Genomic DNA, 13,686 nt, shown 5'->3' with positions numbered 1-13,686 from the left:
CATCGAAAAACTTTCTTCCATCAACAAGACAAATCCTAGCACTCCTACATACCTTTTCACCTTCATTTTTCATGGGCTTCAGTTTGTGGCGAACTCCATCTTTTGTTAGAGAGTATGTGTTTGCATGACCATCATGTATTGCATGCCTATCAAACTGCCAGGGTCTACCCAACAATAGATGGAAAACATCCATTGGAATAACATCATAGAGAACTTCATCATGGTAACTCCCAATTTTGAATTTCATGAGACATTGTTCACTTACCAGGACCTTATGATCATCTTTCACCCAAGCAATCTGATAGGGCTAGGGATGTTTCTCCCTCTTGAGCTTTAGCTTAGAGACCATCTCCTCTTATACCAAGTTATCAGTGCTACCACCATCAATGATCACATCACAACATTTATCCTCACACTTGCATCTGGTACGGAACAAACCTCTCCTTTGTCCTGGTTCAATCTCAACACTTAATAGGACCCTTTCATTTACCAAGGTCTCTCCTCTCTCTGCATCCTCTGAATGTGATGACTGTGCATCCTCATCCACATGAGCAACCCTAATTTGATCCGCAGCTCTCCTATTTGTCCTTCCTTATCGTCGGGGGAATTCAAAGGCACAATGATCTTCTTCATTGTAATGGAAATAGGTACCACGGAAGCCTCTTCTTCCTTGTCCATGTCCTTTACCTCTCCCTCTCTAATTTCAAAAGTCTTGATCACGGGAGTGGTTTAAACCCTCATTCCTTTGGTTCCTGCTAGTACCCACATCTTCATTTTTCTTTTGGGTTTCATTTCGACCTCGAGATGACCTACCACTTCCCCTTCCTCCTTGACCATGCCCTCTTTGTCTCCCTTCAAACCTCTTATTTAGATTCTCTTCAACTCATAGGGAAAACTTGTATGCCTCTTCAATGCTGGTCATTCTTACCAGACTTAATTGCTCCTGGATGCTAGGTCGCAACCCACTGATATAACGAGCAACCTTCTCCTTATTTTCTCCTGCATGCCCTTCTCTAATCAAAATTTGATAAAAATTCTCAGCATATTCTTGGATTGATCTTCCTTCTTTCTTTAGCCCATGCATCTTCTTAAAAAAATCAAGCTCGTAGTCCACAGGAATGAACTGCTTCTTCAATTTGTCCACCATGCGATCCCACCTTGTGATCTTCTCCTTTCCTCTTCTGTTTCTTTCCAATTGAACCTCTTGCCACCAAATTTTGGCATGGCCTTTGCAAATTTAACCCTATCTGGTTCCCTGATATCCTCATACTCAAAGTATTCTTTCAGTTCATTGATCCAGTCGATCAACTCATCTGGTTTCAGATTTCCTGAAAATACACCCACATTAATTGTAGGTCTTTTCCCAAATTTAGTAATGGCCCTAAAAAGCCTTTCCTCTGCCTGATTTAGAACTTCCCCATCAAATTCCCCTTCTGGTCCAATTTCTTCTTCTTCATTGTCATCCTCACTGTCATCACCTACAACAACATTTGTTCCTCTATGAAGCTCCTCCTGTAATGCTTGTACCTGCCTTTGGAGGGCTCTAACCTCCTTAGGATTAACAGCTCTGGCCCTTCCACCACACTCTCTTCATGGAGGCATCTTCTTAACTAAAAGCCACAACCACACAGTCCTGGTGCAAATTGCCTCACAGTCGGCGCTCTGTCTACACAGTCAAGAAAACCAGCTCTGATACCACTTGATGGGGACACAACCCAAGCATAGAATGGACACAATGGGAAAATGGAAATTGTATTAACTATGAAAATAAGCTAGTACATTCAGTACAAAGATAATAGACTACAAAACATTCCCTAAGTGATTACAATAGCACAAAACTGGAGATAATTTCTCCTTTTGGTACCTTCTCTCAAACTCCACTCCGAACTGCCTTTTACAATGCCAGTAATGTCCTTAAATAGACTCCAGAGGGTTAAGGACTAGGAGTACATTCTATAAAGTGCTAGTATGCATCCACCGACCAAGTAGAAGGCTCCATAAGCTGCATTAGAAGTTGGTACAAATCTAGAAGAATCCAAAAATGGTAATCGAACTTCTGAGAGGCATAACTTTTGAAACGTAGCTCCGATTGATGAACTGTTTACATTTTTGGAAAGCTCTCAAAGCGGTCTATAGCCCTATGCAGGAGCTTTTCTCATACCACATTTTTTGGCCCTTTTCAAGGTCATTTAATTCCCCTAACCTGACTTTGAGGCATTCTTAAGAGGTCTCCAAAAACTGAAAAATTGCAATAACTTTCAAACCGTGGGGCCTTTTGACCTGATTCTTTTTCTGGAATGCTCTAAATTACAATTACATTAGTCCAGCCAATTTACACCTTCTAGTTCACCATAGTGATGGCTCGATTACATACTCCTATTTTTTTAGCATTTACACATATCCCAAGGTGTTCAAATACTCTATCCTAGAACACTGATAGTGGAACTGTGAGAGTTGGAACCTTTATTTGACCCAAATGGGTATCTAGAAATGAAACTGCATGAAACAAAAACTAAGTCTAAGTACATTTTTTTTTTTTTGGGGTGACACAGGATTGCCTTTATACCTCTACATGCTCTTGCATCACATAGAAGATTTTCTCATCCAACCCTCTCACTGACCATTTTATAAGGAAATCTCATAAACTATATTCTTGCACTTTTCTCATCCACAAAATCTCTCTAACCTAGTTAGCCTTTTCTTTCTCATGAACATCAACATTGAATTCCATAATTCTATTTAGGTTGGCAATTTCCTTTTGAGCTTCATTTAGGAGATTTATCTACTTTATTGTCTCATTATGAACAAACTAAATCAATTTTTTTAATGTTTTGACAACTAATTTTCTCCTTTGTAGATTGTCTAAATTTTTTTGGTTGAATGGAGATGTAACATTAATGATTCTTGACATACAATTAAGCATCTTTAATTCTGGGTATAGGATAGCATTGATGTACTAGGTCATATTATTCATTGTATCTTTCATATCATGTTTCTCTTTAGCATCCTTGTAGACTCTATTGACGATTTTCTTTTTGGAAACTTCAAATATCTTCATATCAACTTCCATACTCCCTTTTCCAAGTTCATCTTTGATACATGGTAACCCTAAGGGGTTATCTCATCCTTGTCCTTGTCTTGAGATGGTTTGATGAATCTTTTCCAACCAATGCCTTGTATCTTTATCAAAATCAAGCCTAGATTCAATTTTTTCTTTCTTTTCTTAGGATAATTTACCTAGAAATTTTCTCATTATGTCATCCATGGTCAAGGATAATGGCACTATTCTCCACTTCTTCATAACTGAGGTCTCTATCCATTTTGGTTCTATGGGATTCTTTTCAGGCATAGTGAAAGTATTAGCAAGGGAAAGGGTTGTCAATGGGGTACTCACATCTTTGGTTGAGATTTGCTAACTTTATGTCATGCTTGAAATATTAATATTATATACTCTCTTTTAGGTTTGGCTTCAGGGGAATCCATCTCTATCAAGGCTTCTCCTCCTTGAAGACTATGTCCACCCTTTTTTTTCCAGTGCTTGAACAAGGTGTCCTTCTAACAACCTCTATCTTAAGTTGAACTTGAACCTTGGGAATGATTGATTCAACTACAACACCCTATTTACTTTCAATAGAATCATTTACACCATGGTTAGAGGAAACGATTAGTTTTTAGAGGATTTTTGTCCTTTAGAATTCAAATGCTTCTTTGAAGATTTTACAATAGTTTCCTAGCCTTTCTTTTTCTTAAGCCAAATTCCTATGTTTTTCTAAGAACATCCACTATTGAAGAATGAAGATCATCTTCCTTCCTCTTACTCCAATCTAGTTCATGAATTGGAAAACATTGAAGTTGTTCAATATACCACGAGCCTATTATGTATCCTTTCATTCTTTTTCATTCCACCAATGTCTAGGTCAACTTTCAAGGTTTTCACTTGATCTAAGGTCATTCTTTACCATAAATTTTTTTTGACCTCTAATTTATCAAAGTAGTTGGCCCAATAATCCTCTAAGTGGGGGATATGCCTAAAAGTGAATAAAACCTTGAGATCATCTATAACAAATCTTGCATTATCAAAACATTTCCTAGAGATATAAGGTTTGAGACTGAGTTAGATGTTTATTCCTTTACCATCATAGTGTGTTTGATATTTGGGCATCTATAATTACCCAATTCTCTAGGAAAGAGTATCTCAGATGTCTTCTTAGTGTTCTCATCTAAATTTTCAACAATGATCAATTGCATGAATATTGAGAATAGAACACCATTGACTAAACAATAATGAGATAGCTTGAGGGAGCTCACCATCAAAAGCACCAACTATGAGGTAAGAAAAACTAGAAAATTTGATGTAATACAAACTATATGTTTCAATTTCTTGAATGGATTCTTTTGGAAGTCTACAACTTTTCTTTCACTAGATTTCAAACATTGACCTTCACAAAAATACATCAATGATCCTCCTAAATTCTTGAGAGGGATTTATAGCTTGTAAGTTTATAAAGTATTGATATATTGCGATATCTTCTATCTATGGTTTGTGGGGAATAGCTCCCTAATATTTGGAAATATCTAGAATGTAAATAAGGAAGGAGGACATGAAGAAGAGTGTGAATTTAATTAAACCCAAAAGCCCTTCATGAAATGTCTCTTCTATCAAACCAACCCAATCAACAAATTTCTCACCTCCTATAATTTTTTGCATGAAGAATTACATCCAATCCTCTTAATAGAAAGCATGCTTGTTCCCTTTTACTTTATTCAAGAGGAAAACTATATCGATAATTTCTGCGATAAAATGCTCAATAGTCAATAGCTTGGGCAACCTTGATCCTACCAACACTGGTCTTAAGAGACAACTTTTCACAACAATGGCATTATAATCTTTCTTATTCTTACCAAACAACCACTCTGCTTCTTAAAAATTCCAAGGCTTGTAAGGGTCCTTGTGTGGAATTTTTAGAACTGACATAATATTTTCCCTAACAATCCTTGCCAAGACTTATCCTACAACCTTCTTTATGCACTTACTCTTAGGATAATAGTGATTCACACATTCTATTATTAACTCAGGACATTTCATAGAAGGTGGAAAAGTTGTAGCCTCTAAAAAATTACTACCAGCTAGTTTATGAGCTATGGTTCCATTTTGGGAACTTTTGGTTCTTTTTATAACCTTTTTTACATTCACATTTACTAGGAATGTATTCCACATTTCTAGTAGGGAGATCAAAGTTTTTTTGGGTTTTTGGAGCTTTGACCAAAATAGGATCATATTTATTGGGAAAAGGAAGAATAACCCACTAAAATCAATTTTTTGAAATTATTAAAGAGAAGCCAAGAATAGAAACTGGCAAAGAGGTTGCTTTATACTCATTGATTTTGCAATGCTAAATTATTCATCCTCAATCCTTACCAACTTGTCACTCTAGACTCTTGAATAGCAAGTTAAGACACTAGGCAAGAAAATGAGTACTCAAGGTGGAAGTTGTAAGAAATATTATGAACAAGTATGATAATGTAAAATCACTTATACAACTTTGCAAAAATTTATTTGACAATACATCTTAGCCTTTTTAGTTATTTTCTCTAGTCAAGTTGGCACACAATCTCACACTTGAGTGGCATCAATTAGCAATCACACTCTCTCTAACAATGACTCTTACTTTGACATGTGGATTTCATCTATCACTATTATCATCCTTTCAACATCCAATCCTAGTATGGTGTATGAATTTGAGAACTCTCTACTTAAATATTTTTAGAAGAATCCTTGCAAGGACAACAAAGTAAAAACTTGTCAAAAATGGGAGATCAAAGTTGAACTTGAAGCTGAAGCTAACAAGTTAAACATCAACTTCAACTTGACACATGGGTGGACTAACTATCAAAGGTTCAAAAAGAAGAATATTTAACTTTTAAGCCCTTCTACACAACTTCAACTTGAACTTGAATTTGAACCAAGCAGTTATAGTTCAAGTTCAACTTCAACCTGACAAAACCAATACACATAAAATAAGTGGGTACATATGAGTGTAATAGATGGTTTTGACTAGGGACTATGACTGTGATAGATTACAAATGAACTTAGGATCACTAGTTTTATAGACTAGACATGAATTGACTTATAGGAAGGGGGACTCAAAATGAGGGCGACAAAGAAACAAAAGTAAGGGGAAAACAAGTTAAAAATGGGCATGTACAATGTGAAAAGATAAAGAGTTAAATTTGATACAACTTTAGGTCCTACCCATTGTAGGATAGTGGTAAGTTATCTCCATTGATATACTTCAGCCTAAATGCATTATATGTCCCAATTCTTGAGAAATCACAAAAGGTCCTTTCCATAAGCTTTCAAATTTGATGTGAGCTACTTTGGATATTGTTCTTTTGTCCCATAGAAACACTTTATCCCCTTCCATTAGTTTTCTTGGTTTTTCTCTTCTCTAGAAAATATTTTTTATTCTAGCACTACAATATTAGGGGCCAAAGTGTGATGACAATTTGTGATGGCAATGTAATTTGTGGTGAATTTAATGTTCTTTTTGGTAATTGTCCCCGATGTTGCAATACTAATGTTTGCATCATAATTGTGACTCCTTGGTAATTATATTTTTAAAAAATGTCATAAACCTTTCCCCATTTCTTTTTATTGTGAGAGCTTTGCATGAAAGAGGGTGGAGAGCTCTAAACATTATTGTGCCCTCGAGATCAATGCATTTTGATTTTGTACCCTTGTGATCTCTTCACTTCTTTTCTATGGCCTTGCTCTACAATTTTATTTTCGTTCCATTCCATTGTGGTATCCATGCCCTTTCTCTATGGTTTTCTTCAAGGGGTTATGTAAATGTTGTTTTCTTTTCCTTCTAAACACACATCTCTTTATATTTCCTTCTTAACACATATGTCATTATATATATAGCTAGATCTTTTCAAAGGTTTTTATTAAATCTTAGCACAACATAAAAATTGATCTAGTTACATGCATATTATAGAATCCAAATAATAAAATAATAAAAATCACCCAACCCATGCTAAGTGACTTACCTCAAGACCATGTACAAAAATAATTCAGATAAAGAAAAATTGGCAGAGTTCACAAGAAAGTTTACAAAAATATATAATAGTAGTTATTTTAGAAATAAATGAGACATAAGCTAGTTAAATGTGTCTTGTTATTGATTATTTGAGTTTTTTTACAAATTCTTGTAGAATTTTCATCAAATTAGGTACAATAAAATAAAGAATTAGTTGTTGCCAACTAGCAGGATCAAATATAGTTTTCCAAGGTGATAAAATTGCATATGCAGATACATCACTTGCATGCCAAGAATAAAGTGCATTCCTTAATTTTTAATCAATGGTTAGATATAAAGGCTCAATATGTTAGCTCAATAATGGTAGCCAATGATGTAACCATGCATGTATTGGAACACTCTCCCTCTAAGGATCCCAAGTATCTACTATTGCTATTAATTAAGGCATCACTATATGATCTAAAATGTTATGAAGTACTAAAGCTAGTAGTAAAATCTCATATCCATAGAAAATGTGACATATGTTTACTATCCCTTGGCTCTCAAGAATTTACGATAGTTATTGTCACTTTTGGAAGAATAACTTCAAGGAAGAGTTGAGTGAAAGGAGTTGAAGAAGAAAGTTCCACTTCTATGTTAATGCCATAATCATGAGGCTCATTCCCTTGTAGAAGCCTTTACCATAATGACATTACCTATAGAACATGAAAAGGATGTTGAAGTGGTTCCCAACCTTAAAACACTCTAATAAGTACTGGATAATTGGGATCATCACAGTGAGATTGTGTCAATACTTGAAGTAGTCTTATAAGAAAATGAAAATGCAATACATGACAAACTACACAACTTATAGTCCTTCTGATATTTTAACTGTAAATTCTCAAAGATACTTGCAAGTGATTCTAATGTCATAGTACCTACTATAACACTTTTCTAGATTCTATCTAGTGACTCCCATAATATCCTCTATGCTATCTAGTTGTTGTTTCTACCATGTAGTCCCTTTCTAAAGACACTCCTTCTCCTTCTGATATATTCTCACACACACTTTCTCATGCCTTTAATTTTTATTATCAAACTTCTGAATATATTCCTCTACCATATCTAAAATTAACTTCACATTGTGTTGCAATAGTGTCATAGTTGTTTGATCGTCGATATCTTTCATTTCAGCATTCAAATTTTCAAGATTGGTCAACACCCTCACTTGAAAACATCTCATATCAAGTACTTTCTATGTTGTTTCAACACCATGTTCTTTCTTTTCAACTAATAGTTCTTCAAGTGCATTTTCTTGTAAAACATTAATTTTGTTGAATAATTGTAAACTCTTAGAGAGTGCATTATTGTTTTCATATATGTATGTATATATGTATGTATGTATGTATATGTATATGTAGATGTATATATGTATTTATATACACACACATAGAAATGTGTGTGTATATACATAGATATCTTGTGGATTGTGGATTATGGATTAAAAGGAAAAAAGAAAACATGACATTAATCATGTTCCCCCTTCTTTTGATCAATTATGGATAGTTACATGCAAAAGAGGGTGGAGAGATTAGAATGAGGGTGAAGATCCCTTGTGATCACTACATTTTGTTGTCATGCCCTTGTGATTGCTGCATTTTATTGTCGTGTCCTTGTGATCATTAGATTTCATTGTCGAGCCCTTGTGATCTCTACATTTGGTTGTCATGCACTTGTGATCTATGTGCCCTTGGTTTGTGATTTCATTTCCATGTCATTCCCTTGTGATATCCATGCCCTTTCTCTACAATTTAAATGTTGTGTCATGAAATTGTGATCTTCATGCCCTTTCTCTATGATTTTCTTCAAGGGGAGAAGAGGTACCTATGTAAATGTATTTTTATCCTTCTAAATATGTATCTCTTTATATTTTCCCTAGTGGATGAATAGAGAGGCTTCTCTTTATGTATATGTGTGTATAGATATACTACCACACACATATATGTATGTGTTTATGTATGTATGTATATATAGAGAATCTTCTCTTTATAGATAAGTATATCTACATACACACACACACACATATATGAGTCTATCTTTGTATGTATATATACTAAGAGATCTTTTTTAAGGTGCTTATTACATCTTAGCACAATAAATAAAAAAAATCCAATTGCATACATATTCCAAAATCCAAATTATAAATCAATAAAACTCACTCAACCCATGTTAATTAACTTGCCTCAAAATCCTACCCACAAATAATGCAAACCAAGAAAATTGGATAGAGTTTGCAATTTTTATTAGAAAAATATATCATAGCAATTTTTTCCAGAAAGAAACAAGCCATAACCCTATTAAATGGGTCTAGGTTTTGATTAGCTAGCTTGATTAAAAATTCTTGTAGAACTGTGATTAGATTAGGTACAATAAAATAAACAATCAATATTTCCTAGGTAGTAGGATCAAATATAGATTTCTAATGTGATAAAATTGCATATGTAGATGCATCACTTTTATGTTAGGAATAAAGCACATTGCCCAACTTGTAATGATTGGTTGGATATAAAGCCTCCATACTGATGAAGAGGTATGGTTGGTGGGAGTCAAAACATGGTTAATCCCACTTAAATCTATAAGGGAAGTACAAGGTTCTTGAAACTCTTTACAAACCAAAAAGTTCACAAACAACTCCAACACCTCCCCAATGATTAGAATGGGTGTCTTAAGCCAAATAAATGTGGATTCAAAAGGTTTCAACTAATTTTTGGTCTAACTCCAACACCTCCCCAATGATTAGAATTAGTCTCTTAGGCCAAATAAAGGTGAATTCAAAAGGTTTTAATTGGTTTTTGGTCCTCAAGTAACATCTAAAACCCAAATCCCTCAAACTATCCTAAAGGAAAATTGATTTCCCACTAGCCTTGCAGTCAAACAAAAGTGAAGTTGTCTATCAAATTTTCCAAAACAATCCCCAAAGAAATGGTGGATTAAGATACACATTAAGCCATAATATAACATATCAGAAGGGTTCCAAGTGTTCCTTTGGATCATATCCTACTATTACCATACCAAGGCTAAAAAATGCATGAAAAGAGGGCAATTTAAAAAGGCAACTAAAAGAATGGCAAGTAGGAGTAGACAAGGAAGAGGATGGGGAAGTGCAACTTTTCAAAATTCAAAACCTATCTTGTGTGGGATTCCTTTGGTTGGGCAGGATTAGAAACATGGCATGGGGCACAGATCACAGGGAAAGGATGCAAATTGCTAGGGGATATTAGAGATAAAAGATGCAATAGAGAATGGAGATGGGGACCCACATGACTAGGGTAAAGGTTTGAACAATTCATTTCCATCCTCCAAGGTGGATCAACCTGAGGTACTTTAAGCAAAATGGTCTTCTCTTTTTGGAGTTAAACGAACTAGTAAGTCTTCTTTTCCATTGGTTAAAATGCTTACTAGGTTGGATAATAGTTCATGTGTGATTACAATTCTAGATGAGTTTGTAGATCATAACATTGCTTCTATGGCTTCTACCCTAGTGGGTAAGTTTATTGGGTAAAGGCCAAATATAAATATTTTTAAATCATTTACGTAGACAAAATGAATACTTAAGGAATAGGTCACTATCATGGAGATGGCCAAAGGTCTCCTATCTTTTGAATTTTCTTGTAGTGAGGACCTATGAAACATTTTGTGTCAAGGATGATGGATTATTGGTTGCTCAACTCTACTTCACTAGAAGTGATCTTCAAAGCTAGATTTGAATGATTCATCTTTTGTGCAAGCTCCGATCTGGGTTAGACTTCCAAAGCTTCCTTTGGAGTTTTGGAATAAGGATGTGTTTGTGGGAGTGGAAAACTCCTTTGGTCGACTTTTGTCAATAGATCCAATATTTGCATCTAGAAGAAGACTCACATATGCTCAGATTTGTATTGGATTTTGAAAGAGGGACAATATGCCAGAACTTGTGTGCTTCCATTCTAAGCTTGGAATGCATGTCCAAAAGATGGACTATGAAAGTGTACATTTTGCTTGCTTTCATTATTTGAAATCAGATCATAAGGTGAATCTTTTCCCTAAGGCTAAAGTGAAAAAGACCAAGAGAAAAGAAAATTTCAAACCTTGAAAGGAGAAAAAGATTTGGAAAAAGAAGGAAATCAAGGATGGACCTGCAAATTAGGAGGTGATTGTAGAAATCCCTATTCAAAAATGAATAAATCAGACTAGAATGGATCAAATCTAGGTAAGGAAGATGAAGTAATGGTATCAGTTCTGCCTAGTTCTTAGGTCACAAAGGTGGTTGTCCTAATGAAGCTACATCGTTCTTAGGCTATAGAGGTGGCTATCACAACAAAGCTACTTAGTTCTTAGGCCACAGAGGTGGATATCCCAGTAAATTCAGAGCTAGTTGTTGTAATACCCCAAAATTGGCTCATTGCCATTATACCAATTTTGGTCTATTTTGATCAATTCTAAGACCTATTCTAATAGGCAATTCTTATTCTGTACTCACTACTTGACTTAATTGTCAAATGCAAAAAACCCTAATCTACATTCATCGTACTCGTTATTCAATCTCTATACTACACATTCATATTAGCCACATTAAACCTATGTGATTTCAATTTAATTTAATCTAAAGTATTCATACTTTGATAAATTAAATTATCTCCTAAGGCTAATGTACTATGGGATTAAATTTATTTAATTTAACAAATATGCCTATCTCAATTAATCAAAAGGAATTATTTAATTAAATGGGGAAGGTATTTCTGATTAATTGAATGAAATTATTTAATTAAATGGAGAAGCTAGTTTTAATTAATTAAGAAAAGTTATTTAATTAAATAGGAAGTTAATCCTAATTAATTAAATAAATTTATTTAATTACACAGAAAAGTGTCTCTAGTTAATTAAATCAAATCATTTAATTAAATAGAAAATATATTTATGAGAGCATATCTCATTTTATTAAATTAAATATCTCTCCTAATTTTCTCTTCAGTTCAAGAATGGAAATTCCTAGTTCATTGCTGATCAAATTAGAAGTGACCCAGATCACTTACTCTCACACTAAACTCTATCTGAGCTGACTGATTCTTACACTCAGATCTGAGCCGACTGAATCTTACACTCAGATTTGAGCCAATTAACTCCCTCTAATTTGGGAATATTCCACCTTAACTGAACCTCATCTTCAATCCTAACTGTTGATTGAAATTGATCTCAACCGTTAGAGTATTTCAGAAAAATACATTTAAGAGGCCCTCATTTCCTCATTACAGGGTTTGAACTCTCATGCTATCAAATTGCTATGACAATTTGCACTCACTTAGTTCAATACATTCTCACATATTTTCATCACTTAGCTTAATTTCATTTAGCATTTAAAATGTATGCATCTAGTATAGTTTCTTTTACAAATTCTTAAACTAGTTTGCATTATACATTTAGAGTAAATTTGCACATTCATATAGCTTAATTGCATTCAAATCCTTCATTCTTAGAGGGTCTGGTTGCATACACCTCGTTTCTAAGGATATTAACAAGCAAAATCCCTTTAGATAGAAGGCAATGGGTCAACTCATAGGACTAATCTTGGGTGAACAATCTCATGTTCATTCCAGGGTGAATCCATGTATAATGACTGTGTTGAAGTGTCTGTGAGGTTCAAAGGCTCACATTTCATAGGTACATTTTTGGCACCCACAATGGGGCCAAGAAAATCAATTTCTTAGGCCTCCTCTACATTTTTAAAATTAATTTTAAGCTCTCTATCCATACAATCCATACAAATTATAGAATCTTCGTACGAGGATTCTGAATCTTCATGCGAAGTTTCTTTTCAGTTCACGTGAGAAAGTGCCCAAGCGCATGAATCTTCACGCGACACCTTGTTTCTTCGCACAGGCCATAAAATGATTTCACATGGATCTGCTAGAGATTTTGCATGAGATCTTGTAGCAACAACCTTTGTTTTAAGCATTTTCACTTTGCAATTTCCTTAACATACTCTTTTTGGAATCTGTATTTTTTATGTTTTTCAGCTTAATTGTTGTCTGCAAGATGATTTGTCGAAGACTCCTTCATAAAAACTCTCAAACACGGACTAACTATTTGCTTGTAGAATGATTGCCGAAGACATGTTTGTCGAAGACTATACTTAAAACCCACAAAAAAAAATGTCTTCTTTTCTTGCTTTCCAAAATAGATTAATTAGGGGCTTGTAAACTTCCTAGGGTGCAAGACAGAAGAATAGGGGATTATGCTCTTCACCACTTAGAGGTCATGACCAAGGGTGAATTAGAAATCTAGATGCTTCCAAAAGATGACTTTTTGAAGAAGGTAAGAAGCTTAGTGGTTCTCTAGTATGGGTCATTTTCTATGAAGAGATGATGATTTCCTTTTACAGAATTAGAATCTTGAGAAAGGGCAAGTCTAGATTGATTAAGCTAAGTCAGTAAATTAACTTGTTTTGCATGTTTGGGTGAGAAAGTAAGGTAGAGGAGTATGCTCTTTCCCCTTAGGAGAAATCAAAAACTTTGACCCTTGCGATCAAACCACGAATCCAAGTTAATCCTATAGAGGTCCTGTTGGAGTGATCCAACCTTTGGGAGTGACCCAAGTGAGCACACTCCTTTCACCAGAGATTCCAACTCACTAT

Source organism: Cupressus sempervirens, chromosome 4, assembly GCF_028749045.1.
Source record: "Cupressus sempervirens isolate cs-2001-9-10 chromosome 4, ASM2874904v1, whole genome shotgun sequence".
Classification (NCBI taxonomy): domain Eukaryota; kingdom Viridiplantae; phylum Streptophyta; class Pinopsida; order Cupressales; family Cupressaceae; genus Cupressus; species Cupressus sempervirens.
This window is presented reverse-complemented; position numbering follows the sequence as displayed.